General features: G+C 31.2%; 1 protein-coding gene across 2 annotated transcripts in view; it reads left to right on the top strand.

The window, feature by feature from the left end:
• Positions 1-9,074: 9,074 nt before the first annotated feature.
• Positions 9,075-27,613, top strand: part of LOC115881368 (free fatty acid receptor 4-like) — a 162,256-nt gene continuing 143,717 nt past the window's right edge. Inside the window, exon 1 of one of the 2 annotated variants that reach the window (XM_030898819.1) lies at positions 9,075-9,269. The gene's annotated coding sequence lies outside the window, so the exon portion shown is untranslated. Of the gene's footprint in view, positions 9,270-11,134; positions 11,337-27,613 lie in introns of those variants that run through there. The other variant, XM_030898820.1, reaches the window with a different exon arrangement.

Genomic DNA, 27,613 nt, shown 5'->3' with positions numbered 1-27,613 from the left:
AATAATTCAAAATGTGACCAAAGCTTATAATTTTAATAATTTGTTTGCTTTACTTTGATTAATCGTGATGTAACATTTTTTTTGTAATTTGTAGAGTGATGAACCACCCCAAAAAATACCAAGGAGTGAAGAAGCAGAAATAACTACCTACTATCGAGGAAAATTATATCATTTTACTTACTACAGACTAGGAAAACCTAAATTTATCAGAAAATAATATACCTCGTAATATGCCTGTATATGATGTATAGACTTCTCTTAGAACAAAATAAATTTTAGTTGAGTCAATGGTATTCGCTATTGGTTTAAGAAAAGTGTCTCTTTAATCAAGAAATGTCCCTTTTCAATTAAGAATTTTTGCATGAATCAAAGAGACTATTGTTCTTGTAGCAAGAACTTCTTTGCATATTAATTTTGGGTCAAGAGTGAAATACTTTGGACAGATAGATTCATCTATTCTCTAAAGTAATTTTTTAAGGCTTATGAAAAGATACTTAATGCTTTGGGCAAAGAAACGTCGCTCTTGGCCCTATTGAAATGCGCCAATCTTTTGGGTCAAAGTCACATTCATTTCGACTGAGAGATCCTTTTTTTTCAGTGAGCCTATTCATAACAAACTAAGTCAACTAAGTAAGTAATAAGACAGTTTCTGAGGTTAACTGAAGCTCCGTTTTAAAAAACGACCCAGAGAATAGGCGCCTTAATTACTATATATTTGTGTTAACAATTTAAGCAGACTAAGCGACAAAATACAAAACACGTTCGACGCTGCACAACCACGAAGACAAGCAGGCTTTAGGAGCAGCTTCGACATGGTTGATCACATACGTACACTAAAAGAAACTATCAGCGGTGCAAAATAATACGAACTTCCACTGGCCATAGCCTTTATAAACTTTGAGAAGACTTTAAACTCGATATATCCTAAGGCAATAATATAAGCCCTGGCGAAACAAGGTATTGACAAAAGCGGCCCAAACAAATTGCGCAGTACTAGCTGTTGCGCAACGAGATGTCACTGTATGGCCCTGTTTGATGCGTTGCGCAATTGTTTGAGATAAGTTTCAAGAATGTTTGAATTCTTTCATGCAACAGGACTGCTTGCGCAACGCGTTGTGTAATGTATGTGTGAGTTGTGATTCGTTGTGCAATATTTTAGTTGTTTAGGGACGTAGCTTTTTTCTCGAACATTGCACAACTTTTAATAAAAAGTTTGATCAAAATTTTGCCAAGTGTATGGGTGATTTAAAAGTTGTGCAACGCAACGTTGGGCATCGCTTTGTTGCGCAATTTGTTTGATAATGTATGGGCCGCTTTATATAGAAACTCTCGCCAATATATACAAGGAAGCCAAAGCAAGAGTAATGATAATATATAAAACAACCCCAGAGTTCCCAAGGAGTACGACCGACAGGGAGACACAATATCTCCAAAGCTGTTTACTGATAGAAATCTTAAGTCAACTTGACTGGACCAACAAAGGATTAAATATAGATGGAGAATATTTTAACAATCTAAGATTCAATGAGGACATAGTCCTAATCCAACTAGCATTTATAGTGGCAGATAAGTAACTGCTACTATCCAAGTGGGCGGTGACCATCGGCGGCTACGTCATATATTCGTAGCTGTTAAGTAACTGCGACCAAAATGGGGAAAGATTTTGAGTAGCCGGGTAGTGCCTTGGGTAGTTTTTGCCACTAAAAGAGTTACTATGATGTGTTACTATAAAGTAGCCTACAGGTGAATGCAACTTACCCATTACGAAGCTGCCTAGTCGGGGATTCGTGGCAGCCAAGTGTTATTCACCGACATGTGGAACTTTCGTTAAACTGTTGAACTTTATTCGCAGCGGCCTCTTCATGCAATTTCACATTTCATAAAAATAAATGTCATGATGGAAAATAATTATGGAAGCCATTATTATTTTTTCGTTATTTGTTATTTACCGTGCGATTTTAACGCTTTTTTTAGGTAAATTCCAGAACGCAATCAACTTTCTGAATAAAATAGTGGGTTTATATAACAAAGTTTTCGAGCGCCTCTCAAAATATTTCAAATTATTAAATTATTTGCAATAGAAACTCATGTTTGTAATTAAAAAATAATAATAATTTGCTTGAAAACGGGGTCAAACTTTAAAATATTAGTCCACCGCCATAAATAACAAAATAACTAAGGAAAAAACGCATAATGTTTGAGTCATTTGGCTGTTCGTCTAAAAATTCATGATAAAAATATGGCCGTTTAATCCGAAAAATACTTTATAGTTCCATATGCTTCCACAAAGTACCGGGAACAATAACATATTAGGCCAACCCTACCCGTTTGGACATTTAAAATCTTCGGATTGATAAAGTGACAATTGTAGCTACCCAAAGGCGACTTTATAGAAACAATAACTTTTTTGGAACTACATGGTCATGGTCAACGATTCTTTGGAACCATAAAGTGATTTTTTCCAAGAAAGTTCCCTGCGCCACCAAATTGCCACTTAATTGGAGCGTTATGCTACAACGATCGCGGCGGTGGCGACTATACATTTCATTGGTGCCACTATAACGTTCCGCCTTGTCTTTTGAAGTTATTTTTTACTTATTGTGCATTTTCTCTTATTATATAGTGTTTCTATATTCTTCAGAGCTACATGAAGTATAGAGTATTTTAACGCCCACTCTTTTAGCTCTTGTTTTAAATTGTTGGTTGATTCTCAAATTAGTTCTCCTCTGAGATTCAGTTTCAGATGAACTAACACTAGACTCATCTACAGAAACAGCTTCAAAAATGTTTCATAGTCACTACCTGATTTATGATATTCATCAGTAGGATTATAGAAATAAATAGTTTTTGTTTCTGATGTTGATGTATCGGCTCGCAGTGATTCCTTTTGTTTAATTCTTCGGTAGAAAGTACCAGAATATCTAAATTTCTTTTTATTCACCTTAGGGATTATACAAAATTTTAATAAAGCTTAGAAGCAAGTAAAAGAAAACACTAAAACAAAGCAGCACACGATGCAATCTGAGGCAATAATTACATTTATTAGGGTATATTAAGTTACGGTCACTATAAAGTAGCCGTTTTTGACCCCTGTGACATTTTAGTGGCAATGGATAAGCGACGGCTACTTTATAGTGACCTAGGAAGGTAGCAGTAACCATTTTGCTACTTTCAATGCTACTATAAATTAGAAGTAACTAGGTGTCGTGGCCGCGACTACCCCGTAACTTAAATTGTTACTATAAAGTAACAAAAACTTAATGGAGGCATTATGGTAGCACTTGTTAGTAACCCCTTCTTTGAAAAGTTACTATAAAGTTTTCGGTCTTTTATGGTGTCAAATTCGAAGATTCGGGTAGTTCCAGCCACTTCTTTAAATTACATGTTTGCGACTTGCAGTCGGGGTGTTTATTTTCCACTTTTATGGTAGGTAGGCACTAACCGGTCACTCTCGAAATATACTTCAAAGTGACTATTCCTTATAGAGTAACATTTTAAGTGGCAGAGTGGGCCTAGGAACTATACTTTAGGGGCAGTGATGTTTTAAAAAGGACTGGGAACTATATTTGCTAGTTGGGAATTGCCAATAGTCCTGAAGAAATTAACGAACTAAATACAGCCAGCAATAAAGTAAGTCTCAAAATGAATTTAGCAAATACTACAGTACAACAAACTGGTAGACAGAAAAGATATTGTAGTAAATAACACAACACTGAAAATAATAGAAAAATATATATATATATATATATATATATATATATATATATATATATATATATATATATATATATATATATATATATATATATATTTTGGGCAAATATATAATACTCAGCTCGGGATTTCTACTACCAGAAATTAACAGAAGAATTAAGTTAGCATGGAGTACTTGTGGAAGAAACTCAATCATATTCAAATCTAAAATGCCACTTTATCTAAAGAAGAGAACATTCGACCAATGTGTACTACCAGTCATGACCTATGCATGCGAAACCTGGACACTTAAAGCGAACATTATAAGGAAACTGCAGGTAGCTCACCGCTCAATAGAACGAAATATGCTGGAAATAATCCAGAAAAATCGTAAAAGAATTGAGTGGATACGAAAAAAGACCCAGGTAATAGATGTCATCCACAGAATCAAATCCCTCAAGTGGTAATGGGAAAGACACCTGGCAAGAAGGACAGACAACAGATGGACCACAAAAATTGCAGCATGGTACCCAAGAGGAATCAAGAGACCTAGAGGAAGACCAAACTTGAGATGGGACAATGATATTAGGAAATTGGCAGGGATAACTTGGGCCCGCATAGCCAACAATAGACAACAATGGACCCAATTACAAAGACAGTATATAAATATGTGAGGGAGGCTGCACCATAATTGGAAATGGTTGAATGAACTGAAAATGATGATAATGATGATACCTCTCTGAAATATAAAAACAAAAAGATAAGGGTTGTATCATCAAATGTCCTAGAACACCACCAGGTTTACTTATTTCTCTAGGTATTCTTAGTTATTACTTGGAGTAAAATAATATAAATTAAAAACAATGTAACGTTTTTAGTTCGTTACATGTCTTTTTTATATATAATATATGATGTCTGGCCTATCGTCACCGGATTCCCTCTCGTTCAGGCCGGATAGTTTATTTGACGCGTAATTTTTACGTTCCCTAGTCGCCAACCCTGTTATCGTTCGATACAACCCTGTTATTGCTCTGAGGAGGCGCTGTCAACATCGCTTCTGTCAACTGTCTCCGTGCTTAACCTCACTTTGTTTTGACGCTCTGTTGTATCCCAGCTTTTAGAAATGGTGATTATTTAAATCTTGTTGTATAATTTGAATCAGCTGCTATTTCGAGGCTACAGGTAAAGATAGTTATTACCTTTTATAGATTCGATATTATTATTGAATATTTTTAGGGTAGAGTTACGGATGTCCCAACTTGGTATTTGTGTTTTGCTGGCACGTTGGCGTCCCTTTTCTTTTGTACTCCAGCATGTCACATGGAAGAAAGGACATGTTGTTTATTATTTATTGAGCCCTCGGAAGTATTTCGAGGTAGGTTTATTTTGTTTATTAGACCTTGTTTGGTTTTAAACAAGAGTTTCATATTTTTAGGGTCCAAGATACGGACTGTGTTCAAGGTACGGACTGTGTCCAAGGTACGGACTATTTCCAAGGTACGGACTGTGTCCAAGGTACGGGTAGTGCCTTATGTACAGACATTAATCTTATGTACAGATGTCCTGTGGACGAGTGTCCCCAATAAGAACGATTTTTTCTTATATCTAAGTGCCACAGCGTGGATGTAGCTTGAGTCCCATGCTGCTTCACTCCCATTTCTAAGCCTAGTCAGTAGCTACGGCTGTAAGGATTCATGGTGTCCTCAACCTGGCCCCTTTTGTTGTTTTGACCAACAGGATGGCCGACAGACAGTACAGAGATGCTAGACCACCTCACTCTGTTTGAAGCAAGGTTACATAAAAGAACAGCTAAGTGTATATTTAAGTTCTAGTTTTACATTTAACATCTAAAATATTTTCAGTCTTAAACAATAACGTACATCTTAAGTAATATCGTACAGACTATGTTCAGTGGTTAGATTGTTAAGAACATTCATGTCGATATAATCTTTAAAATATAATTTAGATCTTAGGTTTCATTGCATTACGTCTTGTAATGGTATTACTTTTATAGATATTATTGCACTATTTTAATAGATGGATAATCAAACATAGATTCTAGAATCTACAGGTTGTAAAAAATGCAATCTAACCTAACCATAATATACCATATAAAATTAAATAATTGAAAGATCGGGCTACGGAAAATCACACAAATTTTCGGAAAAATTTTGACCACTTCGCACACAATCGTCAATTAAAAAAAAACTACTATTTTAGTATTTTAATAAACGCAAAAATAGCACAGTATTTACAAGGCGAAGTTATAAAAATTTGGAAGAACTAAAAATGCACTGACGCACACAAAAATCAAACGAATACTAAATTTCATTTATCAAAAGCATTCGATGGTCGGTGGCGCAACGATAACCATTTAGTCGCACGGCGAGGTTGTCACATATGCTTTAATATACAAATGAATGAATGATTTTATTCGAATAAAACCATTCGATAGTTGAAATCATTCATTCACTAACCATTCGATAGTCTAATTCATTCGATAGTTCCCATCGCTAAAAATAATATAAATTAAAAACAAGTAAACGAATAATCTTTTCCTAAAATTATTAAAAGCAAAAATAGTTATTTTAATTCCCCAGGCTAAACGGAATAAATTAAAACCAAGCTATTCCTATTTTGATTTTATTCAAAAGTGAAAGAATTAGTAATAAAGAAACTCGTTTCGAAAGATGATGCTTTAGCTTTTTTATAGGATTTCTTTACCTTTGAAACATTCTTTTGACGGTTATAATTTTTCAGGCGGCCTTTTAGACTACTGAAATTATTTTCAGCCGGAAATTTTACTTTAAACTAGGTCAGTACTGAAAAGCGGAGCTGTTTTTTTAGCGAATATTTTCAACTTAGTTTTTATTAGTTTTACATTTATCAAGTTTATAACGACCTAATTGAAGTTTGGTGTGCTTTATATCGCATTTCTTCGTCCTTTTTATGACGTGCTGACATTTAGAATAAATTATTTAAAGTTTTTTTTTTAATTTCCTTGACAGAAGATTAAATATCTTTGTTTTTTTTCTATAAATGGATATCCAACAGGCCGTTTTAAATTGAGTTCACATTAAGCGTATCTACAGGGTGTTTCTCAAAAGTGGCTCACCCCTATAACTTTTTTATTTTTTCAAATAAAAAAAAGGGATTTGGTGTATTAAGATATGACATAAAAAAGGATTGATTGACGTATTCAATTGTTTTTGGGACACTTCCTGTTTCACCGGAAATGACTACAACTTTTGATTTTTGAATAACACCCTCTGTATTTTTTTACACTCTGAATAGAATGACATATCATATGTCAACTTTTGACATTTTCACTTAAAATAATTTTGTTTTAAATTTCAATCTAGGCTGTTTTTCAATATCAGGCATCATGGCTGTGTTAAAAACAAGAATTTTTATTCTAGGAGCTTTGAAAATATAGTCGGATCGTTAAATGTTTTTCGTGTCTTGTCCTCACCGGGTAAAAGATGCCCAAATCGTATTTTTAATCATATCCCAATTTTTTCAGATAGAACAATAAAAAAAATAAACAATAATAAAATAGAACAATAAAATTTCAAGTAAACAATATGCAAAAATGTCAAAAGTTGACATTTTCGCATATGGTTTTGCAATTTTTTCAAATGGAACAAGGGTGGCTCATTAGCATATTTGAAAAAGCATTTTTTTATAAATAATTTGCTACCACACACTTGGTATTAGTCAAATTGTCTCCATAAACCGCATGTTAACAATTTCAAATAAACCATATGCGAAAATGTCAAAAGTTGACAGATGATATATGTTGATATTCTATTCAGAGTGTCATTTTCTATCGAGTAAAGTAGAAATATACCGAAGGTGTCATTTAAAAATCAAAAGTTGTAGTAATTTTCGGTGTAATAGGAAGTGACCAAACACAATTGAATTCGTCAATAGATCCTAATTTATGTCATATATATACTAGAATACCATAATATCTCGTTTTTTTATTTAAAAAAATAAAAAAAGTTATAGGGGTGAGCCATTTTTGAGACGCACCCGGTATAAACTTTTGAAAAATTTTTACTCAATATAAAAATAAATTACAACCTTAAAGCCAACTGGCAGTAAGCACCATTACAATATAAAGAAGAGTACGGGTCAAGTAATCACGTAAAGGGCTATACCGCGCCAAAATTATTATCGATTTTTGTTCCATAGCCGTCTATGACACCGTTTTTTTATCGATCGTATAATACTTTAATTATCAGTCCAGCTACATATATTCAATCATATGTAAAAGAAGCCATAATCACAAACCTATTTAACACAGCAAAGAACATCGAAATTCCGAAGAATCTTTGTCACAGAAATCACGAATATAAAAAATAACGACTACAAAAATGGGCATTTCATAGATTTCATTGAAGTAACTTTCAAAGAAAATTTAAAACCAGAAAACAAAAAAAAATGTACGCAGATTACATTATGATCGAAAAAAAACGGCATCAGCGATGACTGTCAAATGATAACATGACTACATGGGGGCATATCTATTATGCCCCCCTTCCTTGAGTCATCACACAGTCTATAACCCATCATACCCCTGTTGTAGAGGGGACAGGGTATTTCTCATCCTCCTCTGACAACAGTTTCTTCCTCCGAGGGTGCACACCCTTCCACGGTTGGAGTTTGGCCCTCCGTGCCGCCCTTTACAGTCGAGGAGCTTGCCTCGGGCTGAGGAACACGTGAGGTGAAGGCTGGAGGATCTGTCTCCATTTTCTCCACCTCTTTAACTTGGTCTCTCCTTAGACTTGATACCGGTGTTGTCCCGTATCTATAATAGAGGATAAGTCCCTCTTTCTCTATTGCCTCCTTGGATTTGAGGTTAGTTCCTATTGTGAGGACCTGACCATGACCCTCCTCCCTCGAGTTGATGACTCGCCAACTCGATGTCCTTACATTGAAGTTCTGACCCTGGATAAGGCTCAGCAGGTAGGTGGTGTCTTTCCTCTTGTTCCTCGGCAGAAAGACCGTGATGACCGCCCCTTTAGAGATGTTTTATCCCTTCACTGCAACCAGTTCCGGCCTCTGCCAATTTTTAAGCTTAGGTGCGATTTCCACCAACCAATTCGCCGATTCGTAAGATACACAATCTATGAGGATCATGCCCACCCGAAAGTGTAACCCCGCAAAACGCAGCTGACCCACATTTTGTTGATCGTTGTGTCGTTCAAGCATTGTGTTACAGGCATCAATCCTGTTTGTTCATTACTGTCATTATAATTCTGTCTACGCCGAAACAGGCGCTTATCTATCCTTCCTATGCGCCTGTTCTTGTATCGTCCTGCGGCCCAGGATTCCGCCCAGGTTGCTACCAGAAACTTTCAGTCGGCGTGTTCATTTCCCGCCACGCGCTCTCACCAGTCGATAGCAGGATATCGCTCTGGCAGGACAAACACCTGTAGAAAATAAACAGAAACGCGCGAAATATTCTCCAAAGTTGTTAGTGATTATGTTTGACTGTTATTGTTTGTTATTTTAATAAAACTGTTGTTATGTAGTCAAACGATTTTTATGAGGAGATTTTGATTAAAATTGTAAGTAAATTTTTACTTTTATACTTTTTTTTCTAAATTTGTACTTAAAGTTATAAATGCAATTTTTATTATATTTTTTAACAGGTGAAAACAGTAATGTTTTAAATAATCAGATAAATATATTAAAAATGTGCCATTTTTGATGAATTTAAATCAATGCTCTTTTTTAGTGATTTTTAAAATTAATTTGATGATTCTGTATTGATGTACTAAAAGGTCACTTCGTATTGTGTTTTGTGTTATATGTATGAAATTTTCTTGTTAAATTCCATATTTAACAAAAAGTTCTAATTTTTTCGTTTGGTTGCACTTCTGCTTTTAAGGGTTCTTTTCTATAAAACATATTCTAAATTATATTTGCTATATTAATTTATTTTAAATGACTACTTTTGTAATAATACTATTTATTATCATAATATTATTAAACCGGTTTATACGGGGTGCGTCTCAAAAGTGGCTCACCCCTATAACTTTTTTATTTTTTTAGATAAAAAAAAACGAGATTTAGTATGTTAGTATATGACATAAATTAGGATTGATTGACGTATTCAATTGTTTTCGGTTACTTCCTGTTTCACTGGAAGTGACTACAACCTTTGATTTTTAAATAACACCCTCGGTATTTTTTTACTTTATTCGATAGAAAATGGCACTCTAAATAGAATAACGTATGTATCACATGTCAATTTTTGACATTTGCGCCTATGGTTTATTTGAAATTATAACATGCGGTTCATAACGAAAATTTGACTCAAATACCTATCAAATTAGTCGTAAAAAAATTCTCTTTTCAAATACACTAATGAGCCACCCTTGTTCCATTTGAAAAAATTGAAATATGATTAGAAATACGATTTGGGTATCTTTTAAACGGCATACAAATAAATAAAATGACAAAACACTAAAAACATTAGACTATCAAATCTATTTTTCCAAGGCTCTTTGGTTAAAAATTACTGTGTTTAACATAGCCATGGCACTCTAGATTGAAATTTAAAATACGATTTTTTATTAAGCGAAAACGTCAAAAGTTGACATATGATATGTCATTCTATTCAGAATATCATTTTCTATCGAATATAGTTAAAAAAAAAACCGAGGGTGCCATTTAAAAATCAAAAGTTGTAGTCATTTCCGGTGAAACAGGAAGTGACCAAAAACCATTGAATACGTCAATCAATTCTAATTTATGTCATATACTAATATACCAAATGTCGTTTTTTTATCTGAAAAAATAAAAAAGTTATGTGAGCCACTTTTGAGATCCACCCGGTATACAGGATGGTGCAACCAAAATATTGTGAGCGATTGCAACTAAATAATTACGAACTTCTCGCGCTCTAAAAAACTTTTTTAACTACGATTTATCGTGAAGGTGAAGCTGTTTAATTATGATTTATTAAACAGAAAATTAATGTATTAAGTTTTCGATTATATTAAATTATTGATTAAATCGTAAAGTTTGATAAAGAACTACCATAATTTTTGTCATAACATACAGGATGCTCCATTTTAAATGGTGGGGAAAAATATAACATCTAGTTTTGACGTATCCTGTATATATTATGCCATTTTCTAACACGGGCGCGAATTTCCCTAACCATGATTATAAACACTATAAGTAAATTATTATTAGAAGACTATTGTTCATAAATAATTTGTTCTCTTTAGGTCTGTTTAACAGCATTGTGTTAAATAGACCAATCCTGTCTGTTCATTACTGTCATTAGTCTTGTCTACACTGTACACAGACGCTTATCTATCCTTCCTGTGCGCCTGTTCTTGTATCGTCCTGCGGCCCAGGATTTCGCCCAGGTTCCCACCAGAAACTTTCAGTCGGCGTGTTCATTTACCGCCACGCGCTCTCACCAGTCGATAGCAGGATATCGCGGTGGCAGGACAAACACCTGTAGAAAATAAACAGAAACGCGCGAAAGAGTTTTAAAGTACCCTAAAATTGGTAGTGATTATTTTTGACTGTTTTTGTTTGTTATTTTAATAAAACTTTTACATATATGTAGTCAAGAGACAGTATTATATTTTTATGAAGAGTTTTTAATTAAAATTGTAAGTAAATTTTCATTATTAAACTTATCCGTTAATATGTTTTTTTTTTAATTTTTACTTTCAAATTATTTATTATAAATAAAATTTAGTTATTTTTTTAATGGGTGAAAAAATAATGTCTTTAATAGTTATAGTTAAAAAATATTCAAAAAATCTGCTATTTTCGGAGCTATTTCGGAGGCTATTTTGACATGAGAAATTTGGTTTTGATGTCAGACTCCTATTTGCAGGAGGCGCCACCTAAATATGTTTTAACTGTTATGAAGAGTAATAACTTTTCTTTCGTACCTGTATAAAACTACTGATTGAAAATATACATTTCCGTTATTTTTGACCTAAAAAATGTTTCTTGGTAAAAATCCCTGCGAGCAGCCGTTCGCAAGATATTTAGAATGGAAATAGTCAATACATGTCATGATTCAAAATAAAACACTAAATCACTAAAATATACCAAAATACTTTTATTTTTACACTGGACGCGCGTTTAGCTAATCATGTTAGCATCATCAGCAGATGATGATAACTCCAAATATTGCTATTACTTCATAAATTATTTGGAAGAACATATCGAAATATAAATGAAACTTCAACACCCTGTATCTCCGAAACTAAGCATTTTAGGACATATGTACATTTATACGAACTTTTTTACTTATTTTTATCTACAGAAAAAGCCAAATACAGTTCGAACCACCCTGTATATACATATAAAAAACATTTTAAATAATATTTTAATTATTTTTGTATACAAATCTAATATTTTATTAAAATAATATTATACATATAATTATTGTAAGAATAAAATTTTATAAATATATTTATAGCGAATATATATTAGCAAATATTCTTCCATAGCTGTCCTTCACTTGTCTGGAATTTCCAAGAACTTGTAAGGATACTTGTAAGGAAACTCTAATAAGAAGGCAGTTTTTGATAAGTACATGGATAGCCGTCATAGATGTTGACTAAATGAGACTAAGACGGTACGGCATCGGCAACGGGACTGAGTTGTAACTGACATGTGTGAATACACCTTTAAATTAATGCAGGCAAACCCTCTATTGCGAAACAAAAGAACTTAACTGACGATACGATCCAATTAGCAAAGACAATTCCGGACAATTCTAAACATCTCTCTCGCTATTACGTAGTTTTACGAGTTCAAAGGCGGAACACATCAAAAAAACATTAAAAAACGATTTTACTTTCACCAAAATTGTCGGTTTTCTTGTAATAAATCGCGTTTGCGAAGTCGTAAATTACCCTTTACTCGAGGAGAACATTATCTTTAGAATACTACATTGAAGCAGGTACATTTCGTAGTTATATATACAGGGTGTCCCAAAATAGCACCATCCCTTATGAAGGGTAAAGTAAAAAGCAACGATGTCTATTTTATAGGAATTTTTAAGTAGGTAATCAACTTAATCTGTTGAGAATACTAAGTCCCAAGCACAGTCTAAATTGTAATTGAATATAACAAACGATATCCAAATAAAAATAATGTAACGTACTACAATACACGTAGAAATAATAATATAACGAATTATGAGTAAATGCAAGACCAAGACCAAGACTCGCTTGGTCTTGATCTTGGTCTTCCTGCAAGACTCTTACAAGTATTACACTATTTTAATGGATTTTGACTAACTTCTTTTGACTTTCTACATAGAAAATATTTAAATAAATAGTATTTTAAGTAGGTAATTTAATGTTATTGAAATTTTTTGAAGAAACAATTTTTGACGGATGAAAATGTTTATTTTTTAATATACAGGGTTATCAGAACTGTAATAGAAACACTTCGGTAATATTTCAGCAGATGAAAATAAGTAAAAACGTTCGTATAAATGTCTTCAAATGCTTCATTTCGGAAATAGGGGGTGTTGAAGGTTCATTTTTATTTCGATTTTTTTCAAATAATTTCTGAACTAACGTCGACATTTCGATGAAAATTCATGTTTGGTTATTTCTTGACATGATAAATTCGATTTCGATGTTAGTATGGCGCACCTACTTGTATAGGATATGCATAGTTTTAGAGTTACAGGATGTTAAAGCTTTTTAAAATTAGGTTTTTTGTTAATGAAGGGGTGGCTGCAATAACCAAGCAGCTCCATTTAATAAATTTGTGGAAAATCGAAAAAGAGCTGCTCGGTTCTTGCTGCAAACCCAGAACAAGGCAGTTCCAACTAACGTCGCCATTTATGTACTGTTATATTAAGAGAACTGAGTGTCGCAGGAAGCTATCAGCCAATTTTTTAAAGGGTATTTTAATTAAAATCTCATTTTCGAAAAAAGTGGAGCTGCCATAATAAGAATATGGTATGGAAATACCATATTTTTTTTATTTGAAATTGTTGTAGGTTGGACTAATAGTAATAATAACTAATAGTAATAATATATAATTTAATAATTTCATTTTAACTTTAATTTTATTAATCGTGATTAATAAAATTGCTAAGTTTATATCACTAAGGAGGCCGAGTTCGACAAAATTTCAAGAGATTTACGACTTTTAATGGGCATTAAAGGGCCTACACAATTTTGATATCAAGAGAAAAAATTGACGCCGGGAGGCACGTATAGCCGCCCATACTAAAACATGTTAATAAAAAGTTGGTAGGAAGTTCTTTTAGTTTCAAAGTAAAGGAATTTTTCCAATTTTGGTCCGCGGTTATTTCCCCTATCCGCCACCTGGAGTCGCGTCCGATGAGAATTTGGAGTTCTCCACACGGATTTTCTCAAAAACGGACTTCGGAAACACGGAATATCTCAAAAACTGCGACTTTGATTTTGATGTTATTACAAATTTTGTTGCAAATATTATTCCTAATCTTAAATTGAAAACCGCGTTTCGCTAGCTACTGTAATTTTGGAGTTACGAGTTTTTAAAATTTTTAACCCCTTCCATACCCCCTTACCAACCCCCCACCCCCACCAAAAACTAATAGCCAGATTTTCGGGTGCCACAGTATTTTTGTGCCAAATTTGGTTAAAATCGGTTTAGCGGTTTTATCGTGTTACAGACGGACAGACGGACACACGGACAGACAGACAGACACCATGAAAATATTTTGTATTTAGGTCATTTATGACCCAAATAGCTCACTTTGAGTGAAATTAAAAAAAAAATTTGCCGATCTTAATAGCCTACCATACCTGTTGGTATGGTTGGCTAAAATGTCAGTGACACATGTTTTTTTTTTTAAATATTCCATTGATAATACATATGCACGTTCCTGATAAATTTATCGACACTTTTTTAGCACTAAAATATGTAGCACTTATATTAACTTTTACCCTCAAAATTTAATTCGATCACTAAAAGTACTTCGAAGAAAATTACAATAAATCGAAAAATTATTAAGACCCAATATCTACGAAACAAAGCAGAATCGGACCTATAGGTATGTTGATATGAAAAATAAATCTTATTTTTACGTGAGGAATAATTATAATATAATATATTAATATTTTTATCATATCTACAAGGATGATTCCAAAATACTTTTGCACCAAACCCACTAACTTTTTACTTCTAATGCTATACACGGCCTATACCAGAAACCTGTACTCAAGAATTAACTAGAGATTTTAATAATTAATTTAAAAAATCATTAGGGTTACGCCACTGATACATAAAAAAATAATTATTCCGCATTAATTGTTACGTGAAAAAGCGCGAAAACAAGCAGTTTAACGTATTTTAATTCTTGTTATTATAAACCAGCGCTTTAAATTAAATAATAGCTAAAATTAGAAAGAGCACCATAAAAAAATAGTTATTTTCAGCTTGAAGCCTGGAAAGGCTCCTTTCACTTTATTCTCATATATAAATTTGAGAGATTTACTTTACAACAAACGACTAGCAAACGACAAATACTTTTGTTTATTTTTATATCTTCTATAGGTAGATAAATTTCAGTAACATTATAGTATGATCAATTCATAGCGTCTCCATCCTTTTTCTATGCTAAAATCTCAATTTAGATATACAGAGTGATCCCGGAACTGTATTCCGCAAACTTCGGCAGCATATTCTTCAGATAAAAATAACTAAAAAAGTATAATTGTATGTCCGAAAATGCTTAGTTTCGGAGATACAGGGTGTATAAGTTTTATTTTTATTTCCAAATAATTTGTGAAGTAGCGTCAATATTTGGATGAATATTGGTATCTGGGAGTTTTTTGACATGAGAAATTTGATTTTGATGTCAATATGGCTCCTATTTCTAAGGAGTGGCACCTACATGTGTTTTAACTGTTTTCAAAAGTAATAACTTTTCGCCCATACCTGTATAAAACTACTGAGTGAAAAAATAACATTTCCGTGCTTTTTTACGTAAAAAATGTTTCTTGGTAAAAATGGCTACGAGCAACCGTTCTCGAGATATTTAAAATGGAAATAGTCAATACATGTCATTATTGACAAAAAATAAATACCGTATGATCGAATAAAAACGGCGTCCAGTTGGCTTGGAAATGACGATCGATGACATTTCCCATATAAATTTACATATAAAATGACAGCGATCTTCATTTCATAGCCATCGCTGACGCCGTTTTTATTCGATCATACGGTATGTTCAGTAGATAGTTATTTGACTGAAATAATAAATTTGGGAACTTTTTATTTTTTTAAATTAATCATAAATTTTTCTTCGAAAAAATGATGATAAAACAGTTTCTGTTGAATTTTTGGCAAAAAAACATTTCAAGTTTATGATTTCGGGCTAATAACTATTTAATCAACATGTTTAATTTATGTCAATTAAACACAGTCACAGGTATTGATAATTTCGATTCCAAATATCTCGTGAACCACTACTTGTAGCGATCTTCACCATTTTTTAAAAAACGTCGTAAATGTATATTTTTTTACTCAGCAGTTTTATACATATTTGGACGAAAAGTTATTAATTTTCAAACCAGTTAAAAATATGTAGGTGGCGCCCTCTACAAGTAGGAGTCATATAGACTTCAAAATCAAATTTCTCATGTCAAAAAATTCCCAGACACTAATTTTCATTAAAATACTGGCGTAATTTCAGAAATTATTTGGAAAAAAATGAAATAAAAATGAAACTTCTACATCCTGTATCTCAAAAACTAATTTTTTTAGGGTATACATTTATACTTATTTTTATCTGCAGAATATGCTATATATTTTAGAGTTATTTATATTCTTATCTATACGGGAATAAAATTAAACATGGTGAAAAAATAAGGTGATAAGACTAACCATTTGTTTAGCCCTATCCTAACACCCTCTCCTAGTCTATCAATTTCATTTTAATTGAATATTTTGGGAAACGTTAAAGGAATTGTTTTAGAAAACTATTTTATTACCTTCGAATCGGAATGCTAAAATGAATTAAATTTGTTTTTTAACTTCATGTTTTATAGCTAGTTTATAAACATTTGTTGTCACTTTTATTTTATTTTGTTTTATTTTAAACAGTTAAATTATCAGTGTTTTGATAATTAAATTTTCAAAATAATATGCGACATAAAATTTTGCCGATTGAGTGCCGGTAAATCGCACAATTATTTAATCTGAAATTTGGAAGCAAATTGTATAAACAAAGTCGTTAAAAAAATAATTCGATGGCAACGTTGCTGCTATTTATTATTATTTTCGCTGGTCTGTCGAATCTATCCTAATTTACCTGTCAATATCATAATTTACTCAAACGTTCTGATTTATATTTATTATGTTATTGGTTGGTTTTTGGTATGCGTTATCTGATTTTTTTTTAAATTTAAATTTATTAAAGTATAATATACGATAAAAAGATATAATACGTATAATAATATACCTATACCGGGTGCGTCTTACAAGTGGCTCACCCCTACAACTTTTTTATTTCAAAATTATCATCGATTGTATCTGTTTATTATGCACTTTTTGAGTCGCACCTAAGATATTCCTTTCCATTCTGGGGTACGTGTTGTGCGACTCAATTTGACCGCATTTTCAAGCTCCAAAAGAGAGCTGTTCGATATTCACTAGGACTAAACAGCAAAACTCATTGCTAGGACTTTTTTAAAAAATTTAAAATATTAACTCTTCCTTCTTTATTTATATTTGAATCCGTTTGCCTTATACGTAAACATGTATCAGCTTCTCAAGAAAGGCCATCTCACACTTATCGACTCAGGAACGCTGAGCAAGATCTTTATCTACCTACCCCACGCTCAGAGTTAGTTAAAAGTTCAATATTATACAACTCGAAAAAAATGCACAATCACCTGCCATTGAAATCAATTCCATAACATCATTTTCTTCATTTCGCGAAGCATTGAAATCTTATTTACTAGACAAAGCTTTCTACGCCGTAAATGACTTATATTTTGATAATCGAATTTGATCTTGTAAATACTGGTCTAAAATTTGCTATTACTATATTTACTATAAACTTACTAAATATTTTTGCATCTTAATTTTATTTTTTTATTCTTTGACATTGTAAACATTTATAAATGTTTATTTTAAACAATAAGACTGACAATATAATTTGTATACTTGTTTTGTATTCTCTTTTGTTTGTTTACTTTACCTTTGTCTACAAATTGTAAAATTTTTTGAAATAAAGGCATTTAATTGTCATTCCCCAGCCGTCTTTAACTAGGGTTGCCAACTTTCAAAATAAAAAATAGGGGACGAGAGGGTAAAAAAGGGGCACAGGCGAAACATTTTTTGAAACCTCGCCAATAAATGTCTAGAATTTAATATTCTAGATTATCTAATTGATTATCTTTCTTACTTTCTTAAAAATATTGATACTCAAAATTTGTTAAAAAAAGCAAACCGTTTTCAACAATTTTTTTTCTTCAAAACATTAGTTAACATCAGTCAGTAAACATAAAATAACTCGTAAAATAGTTAAACATGTTTATCGCTTCCACAAATATTTCTTGTACATAAATATTTCTTCATTTCCTTTTCTATACAAACGAGTGGGAGTAGCGAAAGAGACAGATTAACAATTTTTTAAAGCATTGTGGCGATAGACGAACCTTTTTAAGATTTTGAGTTTGGTATGTAAAAAAGAGGATTTTTTCAATACGTGAGAAAAAAGAGGACAGTGAGATCAAAAATAGGAATGTCCTCTGGAACCCCTTTAACGCCGTTTATTTTCGATCATACGGTATATGAAAATGCAAAACTCTATATAAAATACAGTATCTGTCTGTTTTACTGCCTGCCCTTACACAATTGTAATGGTAATAATTAATATTTTTACAAATTGGTATCTGTACTAAAAAGTTTTATTTCTGCATAACTCAAATTACACTGAATAGAATTGCAAAAATGACATAAATTGGGTATGGAATTTTCCCGATTTTGTTATGTATGTTACATATTATGTAAAAATGTATAATAAATACAAAAAATGTAACAAGCTGGAAATTTGTTACATTTATCCCATATTCGATGACCACCCACGAGGTTTTATAAAAGCCGGCGCCGCTGCTTCTAAGGATTATTAAAAATATCACTTTTAATTAGAAAAAAAGCATATTCTCTTATGATCCACCCTATACGTACTGGGTGAATCAATAACTACATAATGTAACAGATATTCATGGTAATACGTCAATAAATTCTAACATACCAAATTTCGTAAGATAGCTCATGGTATAAATTATATTGAATAAAAAGTATCTGGGTACTCTGAATTCCATTCATGGAACAACATCTATGTTTCCAAAAGCTAATTTAATAGGTTCAAAAATAGATAAAGAAATAAGAGTATATAATAATAGTTCTCATATATAGCGTAATAAGAGTATATTATTATGTTGCTTATCTAGAAGTCTAGAATACAACTTCTCTGATAAAGAAAAGAAGCTTTCAATCAGTTGATATGAACAGCTATGACATACAACTGTGAAGCTTCAACAAAGGAAACTCCAGCTTTCTTATTAGTCCTTTATCTTTCACAAAGCTGAAAGCTGCTTGGTTACTGGGAAACTTACTGCTAATGTTACTTGGAAGATACGTGGAATAACAATGAAGAATCATAAGAAGAGAGAGTGGATAAGACAGGGGAGAGCAAGTAACAGTCCCAAAAACTGCAATAGGTCACCTCCTAGTGAGATAAAATGATCAAAGATGGAAATACCAAGTTGAAATAGTAGTAACCGATAGATGCAACCACCAAGAAGATAATTTAATCAAAGATGGGACTATGATATTAGAAAACAATCAGGAGTAGTTAATTAGAGTAGTTTCTAAAATTTCCAAATTTTTGGAAATACTAAGATGTGTGGCCTGTATGACTATAAATCTCTGAATCAAAGATGACCAGACCGTTTATTAGAAGAATAGACAGGGGAACAGGCATAGCAAGGGCTTCGTCCAAGGATCTAATGTAAAACCACAAACGAACTACAAACTGCAAATCCTCAGCAGGCAATACTCTTGACAAGAAATTTAGTTATCAAGTGCCACCTGAACAGCTCAACCTGTACCAATAAAACCTTTGCTGCAGACTCTTCGGTAAAGATCTTGAAATAGCAGAGCATATCATATGCTACTGTGAGGCTCTGGATCGCAAGACACACTTTCTATGTGGGAAGGAAAGGCTAGGATTCAGAGAAATTATGTTCCCATACTATCAAGGACTTTTCCTATCAAGGAAAATAACTTATTAAAATATTGTACCAATTGACAGTACAAAGACTAAAACAAAATAGGAAAAATTATCTCATAGAAATAGTTCAAATTACTCTTTATTCACAAATAATTTCGACGGTAGTAAAGATTTAAAATCAGACCTATGATTATTTTAAACTTTTATATTCTATTTTGATTTGATTTTCTGGAATGCTCATTACTTACTGCCTTACGTACACCTACATATACACACGCAAATAGTTTCTTTAGAAATTTTGTCATTACCATGAATATCAGTACGTCCAGGGTGTATTATAAGAGAACATGCTTTTTTCTAATTTAAAGTGATATTTTTAATAATCCTTAGAAGTTTTGAAAGATGTTTTATTTCACAACTAGTTTTGAAATATTTTTCTTTCCGCAAGTACCTAATGACGAAATAAATGATTTATCACTAGTCACTTAAAAAATAATAATACAATTAATAATATAACGACAAGAAATAGTAAAAGAGTATATAAATTTGGGACAACTATTACTAACACACAGCTTGGGATTCGTACTGCCAGAAATCAACTGAATAGTTAGTTAAGTTAGCATAGAGTACTTATGGAAGAAACTCAATCATATTCAAACCTAGAATGCCACTTTATCTAAAGAAGAAAACATTCGACCAAAGATATTTAAACTCAAGAGATACAATTGTTTACCTTTCTCCTTCATCAGCCATTATTCTATCCTTATTTTCCCATCTCTCTTACACCGAAAACATTTGCCAGATTTACCTATATATTGGTATTAGTATTCGATTAAATACCACAACCAATTATTAAGTAATAAATAATTTCGTTATATTTTTGTAATATATCAACTAGACTAATTTGCTAACGTCAATTTTTTCATTTAATGCTTAACTGCTTTACTATTTTAAATTTTATAATGGAATAAAAATAGCATGGTCGTGTTTCTTATAATAATAAAAAGCAGTTTGGCAACGTCAGTTTTAGAAATATGTCGGCGTAGTACAACGTATTTCGAGGACGAATGGAAAATCCTAGATTCTACTTTTGCGATGTTGCTATGCTGCCGATCAAGCTCCATATTCTTTATTTGCAGTATTATAGTATTTTTGCGTTATTTTGTGGACATTAATTTGAAAATATGGTGCATTCCTGTATTGTGTACAAAAGAGTGTATCATTTAAATCCAAATTTAACTTTTCACCGGTAAATACAAATAAGTAGGGTTAGGTATATTATTATATCCTATTCTCTGTAGATCAGAGGCGTACCTAGACATAAAAAATAGCAGATCTCTAAATTATATTTTTAGGTTTATTTTTTAAATCATATATTCATTATGTTTTTTAAATTATATATTTATTAATTAAATTATTTGTAGGAAAAAGATGGTACATACTAATTACCATGATGATACATACAATATTATTGAATGTTAAAAATTAAATTTAAGTTCTATAAACCGGCTGTAATTTATAAACAACATCTATTTTCGAAAAACCGTACTTTCTTATAAGAATAAATCAAATCTAGTTACGTACTTAGGTTTGACAAACCATTACCTACCTTTTATGAAAATTTTATTGTGGTGTACCAAAGATGGAATTTTGCGGCCTTACTTTTTTTGTTGCCGTTACAATTTTATACGGCTTTTGTTTTAAATTTTGGTTGCTATAATGTAAATGGACACCTTTGGTAAATGAAAGCGATCTTCATTTCATAGCCATCGCTGACGCCGTTTTTATTCGATCATACTGTATAATATACCGTATGTATACAGGGTTGTTCACCACATACGACACGGAGTATTGTAGCTTTTACAAATTGTAAGTTCTGGGTTCCTTGAAGGACTATTAGAGCTACAATTTAAAAATATTTTTACAAGATACAGAGTGTCCCCAAGCTATAAATATTATATTTGTATTTTTTTAAATGGAACACCCTGTATATTATTCCATTTTTGGATTCTACGATTGAAATAAAGGTAAATTTGATTAAGGTTTATCACACTTAAACCTTACCGTTTTTGAAATATTTTCAATTTTATGAAATTGCAGTAAAAATTTTAAGGCTTCATTTCTCCAAGGGTATCAAAGTTTTTAATACTAACTATTTACTGAAGATTATTTATTGATCAGATATTGTGTTACAATAATAAAAAAATTACTACCTTATACAGAGTGTCCAAAAATTTATATTAAATAATTACTAGCTTTAAACGGCAATAACTTGTTTAGTTTAAATGGAACACCCTATATATTTTTCGTGAATCAGATGCACAATATAATTGTCTATCAAATTGTATTATACCATTTTTTACCCATCTCTTCAAGTTTTTGTAGAAAATGCATTTTCTTAGAATTTAGACCTCATTTATCACTATACCCATGAAATATTGACATTTTAGATTATTTTTAAAGATGTACCAAATTTTCAAAGAGAACAGATACTAATATTGTCGATATAGTTCGCTTATTTCATTAAAAAATTAAAAAACTTTAAATATTTTTTTTGTTAAAAAGGACCATTTAATATGATCCCAGTATTCAAACTACATTAAATTGACTGTTTACGTTGATTAATAATAATTGCTCCAAAAAACTGAATTTTGTGTGTGTATTAGACAGTGTGGTAAAAAGTAACACTTTATAAATTTTATTTTATTTTTTGACGAATGCTTATTTATAAAAACAGAGACGTTCATTTTCATAACTTATTATTATATTTATTTCTGAACCAAATTCACATTTTTATTTAGAATACTTTATTAATTAAAACAATTTAAAAGTATGTAATTAACTAATTTTTGGTCGGAAATAATGGTGGTATATTTAATTGGTATACTCTTTCACAAAGATTTAAATAGTTTTTTTGTATACCAATGGGCTTGCAATACATTTTGTACATATATGTTGCTTTAAAAAAATCTGAAATGTCAATATTCCAAGGGTATAGTGATAATTGAGGTCTAAATTATAAGAAAATGCATTTTCTACAAAAACTTGAGATGAGTAAAAAAATATAGTGTGATAAACCTTAATCAAATTTACCTTTATTTCAATCGTAGAATCCAAAAATAGAATAATATACAGGGTGTTCCATTAAAAAAAATACAACTATAATATTTTTTACTTATTTGGGACACTCTGTATCTTGTAAAAATATTTTTAAATTGTAGCTCTAATAGTCCTTCAACGAACCCAAAACTTACAATTTGTAAAAATCTAATCGTTTAGCTACAATACTCCGTGTCGTATGTGGTGAACAACCCTGTATAATATATCTTATATTTTCAGTTCTGATTTACTGTGTTTGAAACATCCCTAAAATGAAAGTTAAGGTAAATAAATGTTGAATTTTCTTACTTCTTATTCCCTCATTAATGAACAATTGTGAACTAATAAAAATTATAAGGCACATTTTAAATTTAATCACTGTTTTTTATTGTAGTTGTAAAATTCATATATATAATAATAAAGTTTTTTTCAAAAATATGTGAACTCTACAAATATTGGTTTTTGGTAAAATATTGTGTTATTAGGTTAAAATAACTATTTTATTTTGTTATTGCTGACGAACAAGGTTTGGAACAAGATATTGAAACTGCATTTACTAATTGCACCTAAACTGCATTTACTAATTGAAACTGCATTTACTAATACACCTAAAATTTGATATTTTATTTAATAAAATAAAGTAAAAAACGCTTATTAATTTTTTAATCGTTATGTTATGTGAAAAGCCAGCTTATAATAAAAAATTATGCCGGTTTTTATTTTATTTCGCTATCCTGCCTCAACTTATTTTTTTTACAATGCGACAAATATGTAAGATGTAAGTTTTATTATTATTTTATTTTAATTTATTAAACAATTATTTTAATTTCCTTAAAATACTGTCGGTCGATCGGCACGCCACTGGATATTGACCTCAAACGTCTAATCTTTGTACACAACTACATTGTTGCCGTCGAGCAGATACCCCTATTTCCTTCTCTATCCATTCTCTCTTGCACTCGTTGATTTTCGCAAACCAATGTGTGATGAAGCTTTAAAGCGTTTTATGAATGGATCATTGTATCTCCCGAGTTTAAATATCTTTGCATTTGACCAATGTGTACTACCAGTCATGCAAAACCTGGACACTTAAAACGGACATCGTTAGGAAACTGCAGGTCGTACAAAGCTCAATGGAATGAAATATGTTGGGAATAACCAAGAAAGACCGTAAAAAAATAGAGTGGATACGACAAAAGACCCAGGTAATAGATAACATCCAGAATCAAATCCCTCAAGTGGCAATGGGCAGGACACCTGGTAAGAAGGACGAACAACAGATGGACCACAAGAACTATAGCATGGTACCCACGAGGAATTATAAGAGACCTAGAAGAAGACCAAACTTGAAATCAGACCATGATATTAGGAAATTAGTAGGGATAAGTTGGCCCCGTAGAGCTAACAATAGCCCACAATGGGGTCCAACTACAAAGATACTCTCTTTGGGGTTGTCTCTCTTAAATGTGTGAGGGAGGCTACACCATAATTTTGGAATGGTTGAATAACTTGAAAATGAGGATAAAGACTAAACGTAAATTTGTTGTCACTTTAATATTTTTTGCCGGTAAGGTGTCGAAAGATTGTTAGATGAAATTTAGCAATTACATGAAATACTCAATATTGTGTTGGTCAAAAGTTGTAGAAAAAAATAAACTTTAAGTTCTTCTTAAAGTTAATGTCTCATTTTTTCTTTTAAGTTAATGTCTCATTTTTGCTGTTGGACGAGGCCAACTTTGTTTATGCGGATTCTGAATCGCGGTTCTGAGCCATCTAATGACCTTAGCGAGGGTCTAAATTGACTCACCGATATCATCCACCCTCCAGCCGATCTGAATGAGCAGTGCTTCTCAGGGATGTTTCAGAAAATTATTCTTCAGAAAATCGATCTTTTGATATGTAATTTTCGGTTTTTTGAATCGATTAATCCAAAAACCGATTTTATATACAGGGTTGTTCACCACATACGACACGGAGTATTGTACCTAAACGATTAGATTTTTACAAATTGTAAGTTTTGGGTTGGTTGAAGGACTATTAGAGCTACAATTTAAAAATATTTTTACAACATACAGAATGTCCCAAATCAATAAAAAATATCAAAGTTGTATTTTTTTAAATGGAACACCCAGTATATTATTACATTTTTAGTTTCTGCGATTAAAATAAAAGTAAATTTGATTAAGGTTTATCACCCTTAAACCTTACCGTTTTTGAAATATTTTCAATTTTGTGAAATTGCAGTAAAAATTTCAAGGCTTCATTTCTCCAAGGGTATCAAAGTTTTCAATACTAAATATTTACTGAAGTTTAATTATTGATTAGTTATTGTGTTGCAATAATAAAAGTAATACTACTTCATACAGAGTGTCTAAAAATTTATTTTAAATAATTTCTAGCTTTAAACGGCAATAACTTGTTTAATTTAAATGGAACACCCTGTATATTTTAGAAGAATCAGATGCACAATTTAATTGTCCATCAAATTGTATTATACCATTTTTTACCTATCTCTTCAAGTTTTCGTAGAAAATGCGTTTTCTAATAATTAAGACCTCATTTATCAACATACCCATGGAATATTGACATTTTAGATTGTTTTTAAAACAACAAATGTACAAAATGTACAGGTGCTAAAAATGATAATATTACCAGCCTATTTGTATACAAAAATAAAACTATTTCTATTTTTTTTAATCTTTATAAAAGACTGTACCATTAATTAAATATACCACCAGTATTTCCGTCCAAATATTAATTAATTATATATTTAATTGTGTTAGTTAATAAATTATTCTAAATAAATGGGGATTTGGAATCCGAAATCAATATAATAATAAGTTATGAAAATGAACATCTCTGTTGTTATAAATAAGCATTCGTCAAAAAATGAAATAAAATTTTTAAGGTGTTTTTTACCACACTGTCTAATATACATACAAAATTCAGTTTTTAGTATTTGGAGCAATTATTATTAATCAATGCAAGCAGTCCATTAATGTAGTTTGAATTTCTACAAATATTTAAACATTTTTTTTATTTTATAATGACATAAACGAACTATATCGACAATATTGGTATCTGTACCCTTTAACAGTTTGTTACATCTTTAAAAATAATCTAAAATGTCAATATTCCATGGGTATATTGATAATTGAGGTCTAAATTATAAGAAAATGCATTTTCTACGAAAACCTGAAGACATAGGTAAAAAATGATATAACATAATTTGATAGACAATTAAATTGTGTATCTGATTCTCATAAAATATACAGGGTGTTCCATTTAAATTAAAGTTATTGCCTGTTTAAAACTAGTTATTATTTAAAATAAATTTTAGACACTCTGTATAAGATAGTATAATTTTTATGATTGCAACACAAAATTTAGTAAATAGAAATACTTCAATACAATATTTGGTTTTAAAAACTTAAATACGCCTAGAGAAATAAAGCATTATAATTATTACTGTATTTTGACAAAACCTAAATATTTCAAAAACGGTAAGATAAAATGCGGTAAACCTTAATCAAATTTACCTTTATTTTAATCGTAGAAACTAAAACGTAATAATATACAGGGTGTTCCATTTAAAAAAATACAACTTTGATATTTTTATTTATTTGGTACACTCTGTATCTTGTAAAAATATTTTTAAATTGTAGCTCTGATAGTCCTTCAACGAACCCAAAACTTACAATTTGTAAAAATTAAATAGTTTAGCTACAATACGCCGCGTCGTATGTGGTGAACAACCCTGTAGAATCAATTCTTTCAGATAGAAATCGAATCGTCATGCAACCCGAATTTTATCCCCAATTTCAGAAGATATCATTAAGTACGTAATAAAAAGAAATATGGTAATTTTACAGTAATTCTACTGTTTAATTATTTAGAATTTCATTTGGTTTTTAGGTTCTAAGTTTTGAAGTTTTACGTTACACTGCCACCTAAGTAATTTTGCTTGCTGTTGTATTATTCAGAATTGTACCTTTTCTGTATAATTTGTTTTATATCATTTTGTGTAAAAAAGTCATGAAAAAATAGAAATATACATTTTTAATTTATTGCGAAAACGGAAAATCAGAGTCAAAACTTGAATTAAAAAAAGATCGATTGCGATTTCTCTTGTAATCGATTCCTTTACAGAATAAAATCGATTCCTTTACAGAATCGCACATTCCTAATGCTTCTCAATAGATTTATTCTCATCCATTGGAACAACAGCACCACACAGTTTTTCTGTAGTTTATCTGTCTAAATATACACATCATCCATTGTTCTGAAGAGGTCACATTAGTTTTTTAAAAACCCTGAAAAAAAAAAAAAATACCTTTAATACCTAAAATTTTTTTGTGCAGACACCCTGTATAAACATAAACATAAAAATAACTAAAATTCGTTAAAAGAAATTAAATTGATTGTTCGTCTACCAATTTCTGCTAACAAAAATAAAACTTACTCCCATCAGTTTTAGATTTTCAATTACGTTTGTTTTTCCTTGTTATTAATTTTGTTTTCTCCAAACAGAAAACACTTTTCTCGAAAAAATATAGAAGGAAAAAAGATAGAATC

Source organism: Sitophilus oryzae, unplaced genomic scaffold (assembly GCF_002938485.1).
Source record: "Sitophilus oryzae breed Bouriz unplaced genomic scaffold, Soryzae_2.0 scaffold_1717_pilon_pilon, whole genome shotgun sequence".
NCBI classification, from domain to species: domain Eukaryota; kingdom Metazoa; phylum Arthropoda; class Insecta; order Coleoptera; family Curculionidae; genus Sitophilus; species Sitophilus oryzae.
This window is presented reverse-complemented; position numbering and strand designations above follow the sequence as displayed.